At 41.2% G+C, this 19,983-nt stretch overlaps 1 protein-coding gene and 1 long non-coding RNA gene across 4 annotated transcripts in view; one reads left to right on the plus strand and one right to left on the minus strand.

Annotated features, from left to right (window-relative positions):
* ZDHHC15 (zDHHC palmitoyltransferase 15) overlaps window positions 1-19,983 on the minus strand; it is a 189,200-nt gene that overhangs the window by 40,134 nt on the left and 129,083 nt on the right. The gene's annotated exons all lie outside the window — the stretch shown is intronic.
* Window positions 3,656-19,983, plus strand: part of LOC146763302 (uncharacterized) — a 40,828-nt gene continuing 24,500 nt past the window's right edge. Inside the window, exon 1 of the long non-coding RNA XR_014952534.1 lies at window positions 3,656-6,062. This is a non-coding gene — a long non-coding RNA (uncharacterized LOC146763302). The remainder of the gene's footprint in view (window positions 6,063-19,983) is intronic.

Raw genomic sequence — 19,983 nt, forward strand, 5'->3', positions numbered from 1 at the left:
TCCATTACATTTTCTGCTGGAGGAAGGGGAGGATATACAACTGGGTAGCAATCATAACAGTCAGGGCTTGCAAAATATCAGTCAGAAATCACACTTTGGTTTGCTAAAGGGGTGATTTGCATTTCATTCTGACACGTCAGAACAGTCTATTTCTAAACAATGTCAGAGAAAATGAGATGAAATTTAATTTTTATTCCAAATATTGTAAAGCAATAGGCCAAACAGATGGACAGGTATGGCATTACTTCATCTGTGGCATGCTAAGCTTGGCCACGGGCCTGCAGAGCACAAATGTTTCAGCAGTCCTCAGGGGTTAACAGGCAGCACGTTCAGTGAGGCCCAGAAATTAAAAGATCTAGCAATTGTTGCTTTTTTACTTTAACCCTGCAAGAGGCTGCTAGGCTGGGAAAGCAGCTAGCTAGACTAATCTGCTTGGCATTTTTAAAGGAAAACTTCAGAAAATGTAATTGCAACAACTGAAAAACAACCCAAAATATGTTAAGCCTGAAATGATTTTTTTTTCTGCTGCATGTGTTTTCTTAGAAAGTGAATACTTAAAAAGAGACACTGAATACTCCATATAGAAAAAATTATTATTATAGAAAGACCCTGCCAAATCTTTAATCTGTTTGCATGCCCTAAAGAATGCTCTGGGAGAGTACAACTAGAACCTGAGGATGCAGTTCCATGAGTATTTTCTGTAGCATCAAAGGCACCTAAAAACGATCCTGATGGACTCCCCAGCATCTTCCCCTTCACACCCTACATACCCTTGTCCTGCAGTTCACCTTTGAAGCACCAAGCTCCCTGAAGCTCTGCTAAAACCCAGCCTTGAACAGAGTATTTTCCTTCCACAATCCCTGATGGCATCAGCTCCTGCAAGGGAGTTCTACACAGGGATCAGCAGAGAAAAACAATTTTTAAGTATGCTTCTGCTGTGTATATTTACCTAACAGTCCTGAGTTATGCTGATGAAGCCAATAACTTTCCAGCCCCCTCTAAAGTTTGCCCAGGTCTTGTGAGGACAATTTTTTTCCTGTGAGCACTTTTCTGTAAAACCTGCATCTGCTCTTTGCATTCGTAGCCAGAAAAGGGGGAATAGGAAAAACTACCCAAGTGCACAAACCATGTGCTGCAAACTGTCTGTGCTGTTTGACATAAAGACTCTGGGATAGTCCAAAACAGGGATTAATTTCTTCAAAACTCTGACCTCTGGCAATCCCCTCATGTCTGGAAATACCAACACCCCAGGAGAGAAAAGTTCTGCAAAGCATTCACAGCCCAAAATCACAATATACCTGTCCTGCATGGCCACTCTCCCATGTCTGTCAAGATAAGCATCGTGGCCAATGTGCTCTTGGAGTTAGAAAAGTCTCCAATAAACACTTTAACAAACATTTGCCCATCCATCACTCTTCAGAACAAAATCTCCGGCAAAACTGTTGGCAACAAGACCTTGATGGATAGGGACAGGATGCCCTTCCAGTGAAATCCAAGAATTTCAGCTTAATTCTTTTAACTGTTGAAGTAGCTTTTTAAGCAAGTGATGCTCATGAGATACTACAGAAAAAGAATTTTTATTATGTTTAGGTTAAAAAACTATTAAACACCCTCCTAGACTCATACATTCAGGTAGAAAATTCTAAAGAACTCAGGCCTCCAGCATGTAAGGGTTAAGCTCCTGTCCCCTTAATGTTTGGTTGTTAAATGCTTCCAGAGAGCCTGGAACTACAACTGGGCACTGCACACTCCAAGCTAACTGGCAGACAAGTGTTGCTTTAGGCTTAGAAATGCTGTCTTTTCACTCCTGGGACCTGGGTTTATTCCAGCTTAATCCAGCTACAAATTGTTGTCTTCCAAAGTCTGCAGCTTCTTTTAAGTGCCTCCCTCCTCCTCGTAGCCTATAATTACCAGCAATTACCATTCTTGTTTACCAGGGGCCATTTCTGAGTGGTGTCAGTGCGTGTGTGTTTGTGGAAGAGATGGGGCCTTTATGAAAAGCTGCATGAGCTGACCCAATGCTCTTGGGAAGGATAAGACAAATTGGCATGGAAAACTGAGAGATCTGAATCATCCAAAGGGGAGTTGAGTACTAAAACAAAGCACAAAAATAAAATATCTGGGTTTGCTTCATTGCCTTGGAAGACCTACCACAGAGTTATTTCCCCCACCTGATGTAAATAATTGCTTCTGCAATGCTCAGCCATTCAGAGGCTGTTGTGTTGGAGCAGTTGCTGGATGATAAAGTACTTTGGAGATAAGTTTATATAAAGAGAAATTAGACCTATCCTGCCAGAACAGTGACTCAGCCTAATGTGTGAGTTTATAGGCTGCCCTGGTCTTAAAAATCATCCTTCAAGTCTTGGCAGCAAGCACCAGGTGAACATTGTGTTCTTCACATGGAGCATCAAATTTCTGGGGCTTTGGCTGTCTGGAGCACGTGCTTGGAGAGGTGCTGCTGCACGGGCAATTAAACCCTGTTGTGCACCTCTGGTGCCTTCAGCAGCTGCAAAGATCCTTCAGAAACAGCCCCAGACTCTGAGGAGATGCTGCATCTCCCAGGAGCATGATGCTCTGGTGTGCAAGAGGAGCTGGGGGCGCTGCCAGGGAGAGCAGGATGGAACGAGCGTGTCTGACACACACCAAGCAAGGCCATGGAAGTGAGCTGGCTGTGCTGTGAAGCACCAGGAGCTCCTGGGGACACCTGGCCATCACCTCTTGCTGTGAAACCAGCAAAGGAGACCAGGGCAGATGCTGCAGAGCCAGAGCAGTCCTGTCAATGCTTGTGACACGCTCACAATCCTGTTTCCTCAGTCAAGTGCTGCCTCATAGATTTTCTGTTGTCAGACAGTAAAATGTGCCCTCTGCTCATGGCTCAGCATCTCCTGCAGGCCAACAGGGTGACTTCTGTGTCAAGAAGGAAAACAGGCAGTGACAGAAGAGAATTCTCAAATCAATCAGTAGAAGAAGGTGAAGCAACTTTTCTGCTACGTGAATTTATATCTGTCCTATATTTAAACTCCCGTTTGTCTTTCAAGTAGTAAACCAGAGGATGATAAAACCATTTTAGGAGTGTTTCAATAAATTATTTTCTGTGAGCCTCTGTATGGAGCTTTTTTCTTTCTAAAATCTCAGTACTTGAGGCCCCAAAACTCTGATGATTGAAAAAAAGAGGGAATAAATCCAGCCTCGTGTGACTGGAGACAGTGCACAAGTACATTAAATTAGTGCCCCAGCAGCTCCCCACTGTCCCTCATGGGGGCTCTGGGATATTCAGACCCATTGCAAGCATTGGCACCTTCCTGGCATTAGTCTATTGCTTTTTTAAACATTCCCTTTTCCCTAAAGGCCTAGGAACAGCTTTTCAGTGCTCTTCTGCCCCTACTGCTTCTGGAAAAGAAAATAATAAATTAGACCTCGGTGAACTACAGAAATACTTTATTTACAAACTCAAGGAGAAGCTTTTAACTCCTCCTGCATATCCATTCCTGCTCTTGCTCCTATTTTCCTTCCTTTTCTTCTCACCTGTGAGCTCCATGTAATCCTGCCAGTGCCAGTTCTTTAACCCCTTCTGAGCAAACTTCCCTGAGCTGCAGAAAGGCAGAAATGCAGCAACTGCTCCCACTGGAAGATCACAAGTCAAAGCAGCAGGTGCTGAACCCCTTCTGACTATGATTAATGCCCACACGGAGAACAACTGGGCTCTTTTCCAATCTTAGTGCATATTATCAATAATAATATTAATTTTAAATTGACAGTAGTCCAGGAAAAAACCCTCACATCCCTTTAATGTGCACAACAAGACAAAAACATCCAAATTAAGAGAGAAGAGCATCAATTTGGATCAGTAGTATTTCAGAGCCTGCTTCAACACCCTTTGCTCACATGACATGAGACTCATTTGCAAGAATACTTGATAAGGTTGTGAAGCTCTTTAAAAAGTTTGAATCTTTGCAAAATAAAAATAAAATTGGGTTCTGCTACAAATTTTGAATGAATCCATGCATTGTGCCCACACCAAAGGCACACCATAATTTAAAAGTCCATGAGAATTCCTTTGTCCTTTATTGTTTCTACTTGTCTTGAAGTACAACCAAAGGTCAGTTTGAGATGAACTGTTTGTCTACAGCTTGGTTTGGACTTTGAGCCATGGGAGTGTTTTCAGACATGGAGGTATAAAGAAAGCTCTGAAGGAAATACTTCATTCAAGCCATGAGGGGAGATAAGGTAATGGGTTCAAAAATGTTGCGCTACAATTTAAAGATTAGGAAAATGCAGCTGTGAGGCATTCACTGAAATAACAACAGGAACACTAATAATAACAAACAATAATAAGAAGAAGGACACAAATGGGAATGCCAGTGTGCATGTAGGAAAACATTACCAAGCCGTGAAGTAGCAACCCAAAACTTTGAAACAGAAGAAGAAAAAAACCCTCTAGATCTGTAGCAATATTTGGCAAGCAGAATTTGGCACTTTGGACTCAACATGCTCTTCTAGTTAAGAGTGCAAACTACACGATTTGTACCAGAGGGGGATGACTCTTTGGGATGCAGCTGGAGGGAGACTCAGACTCTCCTGAACAGCCCTATGGGTTTTCAAGTCTGCCTTGAGAGAAAAGCATTTTCCTGTGTCTTAAATCATCTCATGTCCCTCTCTCCTGCCACTGCCCCTTCCCTGAATCTTCCCTACTGTTGTTTTTCTCTTGGCTTCAGGGAGAACACTGGGGTGAGTTTGAGATAACAGCTTAGCCCAGTTGTTGTCACTTGGCCGCTCAGAGAGTGGTGGTGCCTTCCAGACAGTCCTGGTGCACAAGCACAGGTGGCTGTTGTCTCACAAAGAGTTATTGTAGCGCAGCACTTTCCTTACCCAGAGTTCACTGACTCCCATCCATCCCTCAGAGACCACCAATCACATAACCATGAAAACATCCCATATTCCAATTATTAAGTGCCCCAGAACTGCGGTTTTGTCTTTTGAGCTTGAGTACATTACAGGTTGTAAAGAGCTTTTTCAGCTGTAGGTGGAAGATGCAATAGAAGGTGAAGTAATTCTATTTTTCAAGTGTGAGGTGTAGGTGAATCCAATTACAAAGCAGAAAATTCAGCTGTGATTTAGTCATTACAAAACCCTACTGCAAATGCAGGAGGGGACTCATCAGCATTGTGGTGAAAGCACGAAACACCCCAAGAAACAAACTGGGAAACTGCTCCAATCATAAAAGGAAAAACCTAATGGGAATTGAATAAAATAACATAATCTCAGCAGCAAAACGACCGAGGTGTTTCATAGGCGAGTGTAATGCTAAAACCACCCTTCCCCAGCCTCCAGAAAAGCCGTGAGCTGCAGCAGCGCTGAGAACTCGCTGCAGTGGATTTTCCAGAGTGCAGAGAGCCAAGAATAATATAACATCACCAGGCAGACTTCAAAGCCCTGCTCCTCCACTCACTCGCTGCTCCTGTGCATCCCCCCGGTGCCAAAGCACACAGGGATCGCAGGGCTCTGCTCAGCAGCTGCTCGGGATGTTTGACACATTTCCCAAACTCTTACAGCACTTGTAAAAGAAGTTTCCAATAGAGGCAGTGCTTTGACCGTAGCATTTACAAGAACCAAAGATAAAAACAAGAGGGAGTTTTGTTTATTGATTGACTGACACGATTTGCAGATATTTCCTGGAAAAAGGCATCGCTGTAATTGTGCAGAATCTTTTCCTGTGGGACTGCAGATGTTCACAGAAGTACAAGGGAAGACTTATTGCTCTAGTAGGGAGTAAAGTCATTTTGGGACCCATCTACAGATAATGACAACAAAGACTCACTAAATAAGTGCATTAATTACTTTATGAGCTTCAGGTTGGCAAAGCTGAAAGCATCCTAATTTAAGATCAACTCTGTTTTCAGAGACAATAAATTCATACTCCAGCTACAAAGACTTTCAGAAGTGAGAACACTTGGTATCACGCTGTGTGAGCAGCATATTGGCAGAATAAAGAATTCCAATCAAAACTGAAGACCCAAACATACAGAAGCATAACTGAAATCCTCAACTCCTGTGCTAGACCTGTAAGTACCAAATTTTCCCGAGGTTTAATGGTGTGGGGTGTGGAGGGCTGGGGAAGGGTGGCAGTGGCCCTGCAGGAGGGTCACAGGGCTCTGGGTGCTGACCTGGCAGCCAGGATTTCACAGTGAGGTCACTGCAAACCCACAAATATGCAGGTTTTGATTTGCAGATTTTTAACAAAGCCTAAAACCTAAACCAGATCTCAGTTAAGATCATGAACTTTCATCTGGGTTGTTATTACTATTTTTAGTTCATCAAGTTTTAGAAATGTGTCTGAAACGATGTGGGAAAGAAAAGGAAAAGAAAAAGCACCATGAGCACTTCCAGGGATGTTTTGCAGCCTCCTGTGGCTGCCTAATGAATCAGGGCTGAATTCACAATCAGGAGCAGATATCACAGCCAGGTCACTGCCACAGAGTTTGGATGGACAAACAAAACAATATCCCTTGTCACCCAACCCCAAATATCCCATTGCTCTGCCTGCTCAGATACTTGGATGGGAAGCAGCTTGCATTAGACTGGAGCTGATCTCTTTTTTTTTCCAGTTTAATAAAAAGTAGCACCAAAAACTCATTCTCACCCACAAATGCCACATGTAGCCAGCAGCATTAGCTGGCAGGGATGCTGGAGATTAGCTGTGTTCCCAAAAGGCAGAACTTCCAAATATTCCATTTAGGCCATTGAGTTCACATCAGTCCTTATGCTCCCTGACAACAAAACTGGGGTGAGGGAAACTGATCTTGGGTCTCCTTTTGGCTCATTTTGGTTGTTTTGCCCATTTTCACAGGGGTTTATAACTTGGCAGTAACCTTGGAAGCTCTGGATTGCATGTAACAGATTAAAGGCAGAAAGCACATTTGCTGAACAGAAGTTCACCAAGGATAACATCTTTTAATATTAAAGCCACTGATAAAAAAGTGAAATGCAAAAAATAATAGAAGCCATATGAGCTGAGGTTAAAAAATCAGGGTCCTTGAAGGTGCCCTGATGTTCAACACTTGAGAGTTTTCCCACCAGCTCTGCCACTGGTGTTTTTTATTCATCTGTTTCCCTTAGCTGTAAAACACAAAGTGGTTCTCATGCTACAAAACTGTTCTGTATTTAATAGGTTACAGGGTTTAAAATGCTTTAAACTTGTAAGCCATATACATACACCACTGAGGCACTTTCAGTTTTAAATAGACAATAACTGACACTAATTTCATGTGTGACAATTTCCAGTGGCATTTTAGAGAAACCAAACCACTGAAGGCATCAAGCCTTGAGGGATAACTAAAAGCTTGTAGCATAAACCAGTGCTATTAGGAATAAGCATCTGGCCTCTGCTCCATTGTTAGGGGTTTTCTGAGAACAAATAGTTTTATCAAGCACAGGAGAATGCAGTTGTGTGGTTAAAAATCACATGGATCCTTCAGCTTGCTCAGACAAGCAATGGCCCAGGTCCTGTTTGCAGCTTGTGCTCCTGAAAGACCTTTGAAGGACCTGCCCGAGGGCTAAAAGGTTTCTCACTCACATCAGGAGGGCAAGAGAAGAGGAGCAGCTCCAGACAAGAGGCTTTTGAACTTTAGGGCATGCCTTAAAAAACCACAGGAGCTGTGATCATCCCTTCCTATGAGTGGGACCACCAGGATGTCCTCAGTGCTGACCCTGTTCTTTCCATGCTGTGATCTCTTCCTCAGAACCCTGAGATCTCAAAACCTTGCTCTCAGTCCAACAAATAACTCCAAGTGATCCCAGAGCCCTTGTGACACTTGTCCTTTAAAGCCTTCCTTTCTCTTTAGGCACTTTGGTGTTGATAATTTATAGCTTTCCCTGCCCTAACATCTCATGGGTGTCCAGCTTCTCTGTTTACTTCAAATTCACCTGTTCTGAAGTGTGTTTTGGATGATATTTCTTCAGCAAGTACACATTAGAGCCTTGTCTGTAGATAGAATAATGATTTTACTTCAAACAGAAAATTCAAACCCTATATACTTGAGATACAACTTGCTCCCAAAATTAATTATCTACACATGTCCGGCTGGAATTTCACTTTCTTCACACAGTGTGCTTAAGCATAATAGACACTAAAACAATTGTTTATACCACAGACTGGAATTGCTTGGGTAGAACAATGAGAATCTTTAAAAGAACATGTTTATAAAGATAAAGCCAACTAGCTTTTCAGCTTCAAATTTAGGTTTTGCAATAAAAGACATTCTACAAAAAATTATACCTTTGGAAGTGCTTTAAAGAAATAAATATAATTTAGAAAGTTCATAGTTATTTTTGTGAAGGGAAATGTGGTGGGGAGTTTGGATTCAAGATCGCACGACATCGTAAGTCTTGGAATACTTGGAATTCTTGAAAGAGGTGGAATTTCCAGAGGACTAAAAGAAAGCTGGTGGTGTGCCAGTTTTCTAAAATGGGTAGGTTGGACAGTCTGGCAAAGACAGCCTGGTCAGCCTCGCTTCCCAGACAAGAAAATATAGGAGAAACAGCACACGTTTCAACCCATGCAGCTCAAAGAGGATTTGTAATTAATCCAAATCAATAGAGGTCTACAGAAAACTCTTTTGGCTGAACGTCAGCGAAAGCTGTTTGTTGAGAAGGGAGAAAGATAAAATCAACAATGGTCAATATTAAGAGGATTTAAAGTTGGTTAAATGGCATTTGTCTGCATTTAAATGGGGAGTCAGAAATGTACCTGCCTACTGAATCCCAAAGTAATTGTGAGAATGCATGAACACATTCTGTTGTTAACTGGAAGAAACAAGCAATAAACATTGACCAAAGGTGAGCGCAAAGAACATTGTGGGAGGGGAAAGCAGGAAGAGATTTTGTCACTGTGATGTGCAGCACGTGGGAAGCTGAGCAGCAGCCCCAGAGCAGCCAAACCCCGTGTCAGACACAGCCTCAGCCCTGCTGCAGCCAATTCCCTCTGCTCCACAGCCACTGCAGAGCCTCTGCAGGGATCCCACTGCATAACCCGGCAACCAAGCGCTCCCAAAGGTGGGATATCCCATATGGGAAGTGTGGTTACACCATCGCCGGGTGTGCTACTGGTGCACGTACCACCCCAACATTTGGTATCGACAAAATCTGCCTTGATCTTAATTTGATTTGATTAAAAACCAAATTTGTTCTGGGTAAAGAAGTCTAGGAGCAACACTGGCTTAACTTATTAAGGAGAGGATTCTGTGCTAACTTTTAAGGTACCTAAAAAAATTGAAGAACTCCAAGAAGAAGAACATTTCGGTCTAGAGAAAAGAATGTTTTTAAGTCCAGCGGGCACAAACACAGAGTAGGAGTTAAGGAGCAAATTTAGACGCTCTGGTTACCAACTATTGGAATAAGTGAAGACAGACTGTGATGAATCAGTGGAAACTGTAAGATCAGGATTCTTCCTGTTCAACAGGGATTAAGCCTAGTGATCCATAACTGCTGTATGTGACCACAGGAGCTCACTTCTGACTACAACCTTTATGATCTCTTAAGTCCCCAGATATTATCACCTTCCCAAATCTAACGAATGGCAGAAATGCACAATCCAGCCACATCAGAGGAGCAAGGTAAACAGAGCAGAGGCATCAAGACTGGCATGCTTATACTGCATCTATTAATGTGTAACCTGGCCTGTGCCTCCCTGTGTCTACATGGAGCTGCTCTGTGCCATCAAAGCAAACCCACTCAGAGCAGTTTTTATTGTCAACATTTGAGCAAAATTTGATATTTCAAGAAAAAACAACACAACATTATTTAAATATTCATATTTTAGTAATGTGGAATGTTTTTATTACTAACACATGCGAAGAAAATATTGCAATGTTTATGTGAATATCACATGCTTTAATAAACAGTGATAGAAGTTCATATTTGTGTTCATTCTTGTCTCTAGAACAAAACTTCTGTGACCTTTCTGAGATGCAGAGCATTTTAGACCAGTGTTTATAAAGTTCATAGTTACCTAACAGCTTTGAGCTGGTATGAAGGCACATGGTGCAGAACAGGGACTTTATAAATTTTTGTGAAAGATCAAAAGAAAAGAGGAAAACAGCCAGCACCAAACAGGCACACACATAATAGCAAATAACAAGGCTGAAGCTGTTGTGACCAACACTAACCCAAGGGCTTGGACCTTGAACTCATATTCTGAGTGCCCAGAGAGGATGGAGTGAGGACCCGAATTTGGAATTTCCTGGCTGTCGTCAGTTCTCTTACAACCGTAACTTGTTTCAACATGTTTTCAGCTTTTAAATTTTTTCCCTCCTCCTTAATATAGTCTAAACTAGACATAAAATGGAAAAAATGTACTATTTCCACTGAGAACTGATGCCTTTGACATCTGCTTCCAAGTGTTATTCATCACCACACAGTGCAACAATCTTAGAGCAAGTACAAGGCACCTTTTGGAAAAAGTGAGTCCCTGGGATTGCTTCTCATAACAAAGCCTCCCTTTCCCCAAGGAATTGCAGCTCTTGGATGTCCACAAAAGAAAAGCAGCACAGCCCACCTGCAGTCCTAGCAAGCAGCAGCATTAGCACTGCTGAGTTTAGGGTCAACCCTCCCAGCTCACAGATGGCAGAGGGGATGCTCCTTACTCCCTTTTCTCAAGCATAGTTTCCAGTATTTTTTTTTTAATCTGCTCCCATCTGACAGTGGCATAATTTTATGCTCATGACAACTTTTACATACAGAGAAAAACACCAAAGAGAAATTCTGAAAGGATGAAGATCCTGATGAGCATCTCTGTCATGAACCAGATGGCCTTGGAAGTCCACTTTGTGTGTCAGCAGTTGGCAGCTGGCTGCAAATACTACAGAAGACATCTCCAATTGTGAGTTTGGACTCCATCCCTACAGAATAGGGTTACCAATCCCTACAGAATCAAACTCTTCACATGGAAAATACTAATAAAAATGCAATAAGAAAAAATTTGGGGTTAATCTCACCAGCAGATTCCCATCTAAGTCACTGGGCTGAGTTACAAAGACTTCAGATAATTACCAGGATATTGCTATAAAAAAATGAAGGGGGAAAAAATGCCAGTTTTACTGGGAACAGAGGAGCAATGGCTGAGCAAAATCAAAATTACAATTAATTATTTTCTGTATCAAAAATTCTATGCAAAGTATAACAATATGGGTATTAATGGGTCCCGTTCCAGGTCTTTTCTGCTTTGCTAGATAAATTTGAAATAACCAGCAGCTGGGATTGGCTCTGTTGATATTGGTCCATTACAGCTCCATCAAGAAGGAACTGTTTATAGCTAACACTATTCTCCCTTGGAAATCTCCTCCATTTCCATACAAACTGAATTGTCCGTTGTTGAATGCAGGCAATTAAGGATGAATCACATAAAAAAAGAAAGCTCTGACTCTGCACAACTATTTTTTCTCTTGAAGATAATACTTGATTGCATGCTAATTCTAAGCATCATTTTAAATGGGTAAATGACAGGAAAATTAAGGTTACACTGATGTTTGTAATTGATTTTTACTCTCTGTACAGAGTTGTGATTACATGAAGTTTCTGGCTTCATACTTTGACAGCAAAAGCAGGGAAGTGCAGGAAGAGATGTGGAGCTCCTTTGTCATAGGCAGCACACTGAAACCAAAGATGTTCAGGAGGATTTTTATTTATCTTTTAAACACAAAGTATCACAAAAAAGCAATGGCAATTACCACTGGTAATTTCACAGCTCTCCACTTGCTGATGTGCACAGCAGTGAAATGAATTTGCACAATTTCTGGGACTAGTCATAAGTCAAGCCCAAGCCTGTGAACAGCTCTCTGCTCTGGTTTCACACCGGTCCTGTGCGGGACACTCACACAAACTCTGCTGCCAAGGGCTACAGAAATCCAACCAGTCATGCTCAATGTCACTCTTTTGAAAGAATCTGGGCTCTGACCTGGGGTGCAAATTAACTTCAGCATGCTCTCTACAACGTGTTGACATGGAGACATTACTTAATTCTTGTACAGCAAGGGTGACTTGTATGGATCATTTAGGACTGTCAAAACAAACTGCTCTCTGACTAAGGGCTTGCTCCATGTGAGCTGTGCTTGCAGGATTAAGTTCTTGGGGAAGAAACCACGAGCCTGTTGCTCATACATCTGGGGAACAGGTCAAATTCAAGTCCTCTAACACAAAAATAGTGGGGTTTTTCAAGAAGAAAATGTTGCGTAAATATTTTAAAAAGAAAAAAAAAGAGAGGGTGTTATAACAAAATCATTTTAGGAGCACTCTGAGGTGAACAGACTGGTCAAACAGAAGAACAGCAAGCACCTGTGTCAGTGGGGAGTCATTGTAAGGATCCATTCTCCTTTGGATTAATTTTGAAATGAAGCAGTTTATTTATCTATATTTGCTCCCCACTCAGGAAGAACAGCTCGCTGTGCTGACAAATCCAAGTGTGTTCCATTAGTGCTGGTGCTGTACTGACAGAGTGGCTGAATTCAGAATGAGCTGCAGGGCAGGGACAGGTGCTTAAGGACAAGTACTTGTGCTAACACTGAAAAAAATGATATTTAAAAGGGCAGAAACAGGAGAATTTAATGTCTTGCAGTGAGTAGCAGAAGGTTTATCTTCTCCCACAGTAAACACAACTCTCCTGCTGACAGTTTCCAGGCAAACACCTATAAGTAAAGCTCATTCTGAAATACTGATAAAAGATTTTTCTAGAAGCCTTATCAGATTTGAATAGAAGAAAGAAGGTGCTTGGCAAGATGATTAAACATGGCAGCATATAGGACAGACTGGGAATTGGCATATAGTGAATACCAACAAAAATTTTAGATCTAAACCTCCAAATAACTTACTTTGGTCCAAGGCACATTTCAAAGATTAGAGGGAAAATAAAAATAAATAAGTAAATAAAAGTTTTGGACCAGACTAGCTGTTTGATGGGATGTTTTGGTTTTTCTCCCAGGAGACCCAGGTTGATGATGATCCTTTGACAGTGGAAGTAGCTAATCTCAAGCAGAGCTCTGCAATAAGTCCTCTAAACAAGACATTGCAGTGGCTTGAAATGCCCCTTGGCACACGTGTATGTATCACACCCTGGGCAAAGGCCAAAATTCCTTTCTAGATGTAGACAAAGTAGAGAGACATTTGCTAGGAACAATTGTATTTTGCTTATTAACTCAGGTGTCCTCCTGTTTTTGATACCTTTAAGATATCCACTCCTACTGCACAGTTTAAATTCTACAGGGCAGTGACTTCCTAATGGCTCTAGCACAGCTCTAACAATAGTCTTTGCTTCCTGTCCTAAGACAAAATGAACATCCTTCTGGACTATTAAGTTTCCTGAAAAGCACAGCTGGACAAAAAGGAGAACTTTCTGCATGTTGCCTTTTAATGGAAATGTGATGTTTCATTTCTGCACAGACTCATTATATAGTCCACAGAAAATGGAGCTCGCCCCCAGATGTGGTGGTAGAACAGCCCTACACAATTTTAGCAGGTGTTTATCCCAATAGGATTTTGCAATCTACAACAATAGAGACTCTCCTTAAAGAATGTCTTCCAGTGAGCAATTATCAGCATTTTAACAAGTTGCAAAAATGTCTAACTCCGGCATTCTCTTGCCTGCTGGTTTTTATTCTGTTTCTTTGCTTAGAGCAGAGTGTTCCCTGCCCTCCCCTTACAAACAGCCCAGCATTGCCTGCCCTCAGCCATCACACATCCCACACATCCCACAGGCTTCAGCAGCTCCTCAGAGGTCACTCATACCAGATTTCTGTGCTCTTCTCAGGTCACTTGCTGGTCCCTAATTTTTTTTCTTTTTGTCATGAATATTTTTCATACTTATGACAATTCTTTGCCAGAGACATATGTCAAAACAGCAGTAAACCTGCTGCATGTCTATTAAATAGCTCCGCTGTTGATAAATCCCCAGTGTAATCTGCTCCTTTCTTGCAATAAACTAAAGATAATTTAACTTGCACAAATCAGTGTTAGGGACCTGCAAGTTCTCCATCACTCACTATCCTGAATTTGTTGGAAGTCCTTGTCTACCCCAGCAGCCCAGGGGTCAGAAAGTCTCCAAACTGCATCTTTCCTTTGACTCTGGAATATGGTGTCAAAAAGAGCCCTGTGACCAAACTGCCCCTTACACCTCCCACAGAGCAGCTCTGCAGAGAGCAGGACCAAACCCAGGGTTTATTTTTCACACAGGCAATGATAACTCTGCTACTCATGGCTCCAAAATGCTCTCAAGTGCATTGGAAGAAACTTGAGGGTGTTTGTGAACCACAATGTCAAGGACTAAGTTTCTGTGCTTTTGAAAAGATTGGGGAAATTAGGAACAGGAGCACCACCATCTCCAAAACACTTTCCAAAGTTTTCGGAACAGTTTTGTTCTGTCTTTAAATAGAAAAAGAAAAAAGAAAGAATTTCACTGTTCCTTTGCCCAGTACATAGTGTGAGTATTACTGTGTTTCTGCCCCTTTCCCCAGGAGTGGGCACAGCAACATTCTGGGATGCAAAAAGGCAAAACCAAGCATGTCATTTCAGCTGCATCTATCCACTGCTGCTAGACACCAAAAAATCCTCTGCTGGAAGAGAGGAAAAGTGGGGGTTCTGCTTGGGATGACATTAGAGGGATAAACAAAAGGCAAACCATCCCCAAGTGCAGCTGAACAGCTCTCTTAAATTCATGGTGTAGCCATTTAATCAGAAAACAGCTGGGATGGAAAATCTGATACTTCTTGGCAGTCTGCATGATATTTTCTTCTCACTGGTGAAAGTTATGACCCTGAGGGTTTATAATTAAGCAATAATTAATCAGGCATACAAGCACCTCAGCAAATGACACAAAGCTTCAACATCCCTCTAGACATTCCTCCACTTCTTTCTGCTTTATCCAAAATACACTGTGAAAATAAGACTCCAGAGTTAGAGGTGGAGGGGCTGCCAGGTGAGCCAGGGAAGTCCACAGCACCAGTCAACAATAAATCTGCCACATGTGAGCATTTCTGCTCTCCAGCCCATCCACAAGGGGAAGGCTCACACACACAATGGCTTTGTAAGATTTTACAGTGCAAAGGAGGTTTTGACAAGGACACTGACAAAGAGAGGTGCCCCAGAAACCAAATTTGAGTCCAGATTCAAATGGGACACCTTTGTTTTAGCTTTAATTCAGTCTGCAATGAAGGAAGAGCTGCCTGCATAGTCTGGAGCGGAACTTTTCCAGAGATTAAAAGGACCCAATATTCAGTTCTAGCTTTTGGAACAAGCTGCCAAAAAAAAAAAAAAAACAAAAAAACAAAAACCCAAAACCTTCAGCTTTTCACTCAGATTAACCATTGCTTTGGATGATATAATATTCAAACTCTTGAAAATCCCTGCTCCATTTCTTGGCACAGTAACCCTACCCCACTCTGAGCTGTGACAGTTGGAACTTTTTTATAGCTTTGTCTTTTCTTGCTTTTCCTATAACATTTCCATGTTACCTTTTACTAGAGAGACCCACAGACAGAGAAGGAGAGTGCAGGTGCACTTAAACCCTGCATGGTTCTGTTGTGCAGGGAGTTTCCATTACCTCTAATTTCCATTGTTCTGCAGTGAAAACAACCAGGCCCAGCTGCAATGGGCAGCCTGGGAGCTGGAGCACTGGCCTGAGCTTGGACTGTTTTCAAATACAAAGTCAGATCTTTTCTAGCAATTGCTATTTCCAACTGTTAAGTGGCTTTTGCCACCTCTCAGAAGTTTTGGTGATCTCCTCTGGTGACAGGCAGGTGATTTGTTTATGATTTTGGTGCTTTCTTTTAGGAGGTGAGGACAAATAGCCTGAAACAAACACTTTTCATTCCTGAGTCGTGATGAGATTTGAAATCATTGAAAGACTGTGATATATAATAATCCAGATAATTATTTGGATTTCAGCTTTTGCAAGGAAATTCTGTATTGCCATTTACATCCCAAGAGGAGCAGCTGGGAAACAGAAGTGACAGAGACTGTCCTTGCTCTGATTACCAGATTTTCTGGCTCCCACACAGCATGGGACCAGGCTCTTAAATTAGTTGGCATCCACTAAAAATGGTTTAAGAGGTCTCTGTTTTTCTGGCAGATTTATCAGTGAAATATTGACAGTCACAGAACTTCATCTTCAGGCTTTTTGTCTGTAATTACCAATTCTTCAGAATCAATGCTAATGCTGGTGTGGTCTCATTCCTTCATTCACAGTAATAAGCAAAGAGAGCAGGGGGGGCACCAAGCTCCCTGCTACACACGAGATCCCAGGGAAAGCTCTGACTGCAAAAACCCCTTTGTGGAAAATCTTTTGGCTCATGTTCACGTGATAAATACCACCAGGCAAAGTGCACTGAAAAACATCTCTGGAGGCACAAACACCTCCTGTGAATCCTGTGTCTATAGAGCAGGTACCACACTGGTAACCAGCTGCTCTCTGAAGCCTCGGATAATCATCTTTCAAGCCAGACACAGGTATCAGCTGTTGGGCTTGCCAGCTACAGCTGGAATTTGAAAATTAAACTCTTCCTTCATCTACGGGTTTTACAGGACAATTCAGCCAAAATAAAGGGGGCTAGGCAAGATATCCCACCCTCCCAACTCATATAAATACTTAAACCACACCATTTCCTCACTAGAACTGCTTAGAGAACAACAGAACAATTGCTATGGGATATTTACAGAAAATGTCCTCATTTTATGTAGGTCTGGTGGCATGAGAATAGCTTTGCTAAAACTCAGATTATCCTTGCAAAAACAGCCAGGAAATTCCCAGTTCCTTGCAGTCAAGACCAGCTCAGGGGTTGTTTCACATTGGTGAAGTGTTGGGCACTACAGAGGCATTGTCTGCCTGTGCCCTGAGTGAGCAGCAATAATCACACTCCAAACAAGGGGTGATGAATTTGATGGGTGTCAAACCTTGTTTTTACATCAAACATTTCATTCCAACACTCACAAATGACTCCAGTGTCACTGAAACAGAACCATGCTCGTGGCAGACAGTGGCAACTAAAAACACATCGTACAACGTCTGAGGGAAATCAAACGTTGGCAAAGATAATGTTGTCAAAACTCCCTTCCTGTGAAAACTGCTCTGGGAACTCTCAAGTGCATTTAAAACACACACAAGTATTTTCAATTTATGTAGTTTCAACTACATAAAGCAGAGACAAGACCTCAAGATTCAAGTTTAAAATTTCCTTCTTCACTTCTCATCTAATAAGCCACTCTTTCCTTGGAATAAAAGGAGTAATATTAAATTTATACTTTATCTTCTCCAATTCAGTGTTGAGACCAGCTGTACATCAAGCTGAGGAGGAACTAATAGCATTTTTGAAATATTTGATTAACTGCAGGTAGGATTTATCCCAGAGCGGAGTGGGAATAACAAAATTATCTCTTGGTCACTGATGGGAATATATAGGCAGGAGCACTCAAGCAGATGTATGCAATCACCATTTTGGACAAAGCTCTGATGTAAGGAACTGCACACACAGGTGTGTACAGAAATGAAAATATAACTTTGCCATCTGAAAATTAATCTAAGTATATAATTATGCTTAGGCTGGATCTGTGGAGAGATTTAGGAACAAAAAGCAAATTGGCTGAAAAATGCATCTTTAAAAGAAAAGAGAAGGGAGTGTCAGGATAACAAAATAAAGTGTTGTGAGTTTTTATTGTCATACTTTTGCTTTGAGCTCGACAAAAGGAGGATTAGGTCACTTAGGAATAAAACATTTATTGTGAGTTTATTGGAAAACAACTTGAGATGCCCAAGAATTCCTCAATTCTTCTATTTGATCATCCCACCCACTGTACCCAGTGGAATCAAATCTGGGTATCAGGGATCACATCTGTGGGTGATAATTAGCCAATAATTCTCTTTTTAGTGAGGAAAAAACCTGCTAACAAAGACTTTTGGAGAATATGGAAATGGGGAATTAATAATCATTGAGTAAAAATCTCCAGCTCTTTCCTAGTGCACATTCTGTTGGAAGAAGTAATGTTGAATTACTATCTCTACTTGGTCATAAAAGAGCATAACCAAAAACCAAACAGACTGCAGGAAACAAGATCCCCCTTTTCCATATGCTGGATGTGTTGGGATTGCACTGGGGCTGCTGCTTTGCACAGCTGGGAACACTTTGCAGGAGGGCTGAGACTTCTCACCCTCAGCTCCGTGGTGATCAGCACAGAAAACTATGGCCAAAAATGTTTCTTTGGGGGGGTATCTGCTGAAGATATCAAATATAAACAACATCTACAGCCATTACAATGTGCCTCTTGCAACTTCAGCCTTATCCAGTTTCCCCAAGTTGCCAAGAAATGCCATTAGAATTTGGCAGAGGCAGTGAAGAAGCACTATAGTGCCACGTCTTGTGTTCATGGCTCTTGGAGAGTGCCCTGGGGCTCCTCTGCCCTGCTTTGTGATGACAGAAATCCACTGGCAGCAGGGAAATTCTTCCTCGCTTGCACTGAGTCAAAACAGGCTTCAATTTACACCAAAAGCAAATTTCCCCCTTTCTATGGTGGGATCACCCCTTAGAAATTTTGTTGATTACTTTGAAGTAATATTAGAAGCAGAAAAATCAATTCCTTAATGCAAAACGGGGTGCTACCACCAGTCTTTTTGTCTTTTTCACCATAAAATCAAATATATTAAAAAAATTTGGTGGCCCCTGTGCACGTTTCAGCAGATTTTAGGGGCCTGACCATTGTAAGCAGCCTGTTCTCATCCATCTGCAGCCTCTGCAAAAACAGAGCTGTGGGAAGGGATTTAAACACAAGCCCACATAGCAGCAATGAAGGTGGCACTTATGGAATAAACAGAAATTTGTCATCAAAAATGAGAGGAAATTCTATCTCAATACTTTTTCTAATTAGTTCAAGACCATTACAGACTAGGAATTAAATGCTGCTGGCTGAAATGTGTGCTTTCTGTAGCTAAAATCAAGGAGTTTTCAATATAAATCAAAATATAGTTACTTATCCATAGCAAATAACTTCTATAAAGCAAGATGTACAAATTAGAACATAGCAAGGTGACACAATAAAATCTTGGATCTACAGAAACACAGATTTGGGTTAAAATAGTGAAAAAGTAACCATAAACCATGCAGCATTTAATGAGAGATGCAAATGGAATTGTTAAAAAGAGATGATGAAGAGCTAATATTGGTGTTAGATGTAAAAGAACTGTAAAAATGCATTTGAAATTTGGTAATATGGATGGGCAATAATATTATTAATGATATAATATCTACCTGCTGGTTTGTTCTATGATGGGAGCTTAGTTAAAAAAATAACCATATTCATGATAACAATCCATTGTATTTTACTAGATTAATATAAGGTTATTATTAAATTAGACAGACTTCATAAAAAATGTAAAAGTTAAAGTTCTATAAATAGTAGAATCTATTTCTCCTGCTGAATTTCTCCTCTGTCCCTCCAGGAGTTTAATATTGTTTGTGACTAATCAAACAGATGTAACATACCCTATAAATATATATATTTACATGAATATGCTAGCCAATTTCTGTGTCTTACAGAAATAAACTTATGGTATCTTGAAAATTGTTTTATTCCTTACTAAGGAAGAATTTGATATGAGGACAAATCCAGACAAAAAGCTGAGAAAATGTGAAACAGCTCTGTTAAAGTTTGAATAATGGTATGACCTCAGAAAAACATCTATGCTAGACATCACTCTAGAAATAATGATTTAACACCTGTTAATTAAAACATTCCACTGTTTCCCTGCCTACCCCTTTAGCTGGTAGGATTATCAGTCCTCGGATACCCTCCACCACCAGTTTCCTCCTTCACGCTGCTCTTTATTTTAGTAACCTAAGCAGAACAACACTGAGGATTTGTGTGCATTTTTAAGAACTGGTGTGGCACACAATCAGATGTGTCAGCAAAATTAACAGCAAGGTCTCCACTGGACAGATAATTTGTAAAAGGTGT

This window comes from Lonchura striata, chromosome 4A (assembly GCF_050655825.1).
Source record: "Lonchura striata isolate lonStrDom1 chromosome 4A, ASM5065582v1, whole genome shotgun sequence".
Lineage (NCBI taxonomy): Eukaryota > Metazoa > Chordata > Aves > Passeriformes > Estrildidae > Lonchura > Lonchura striata.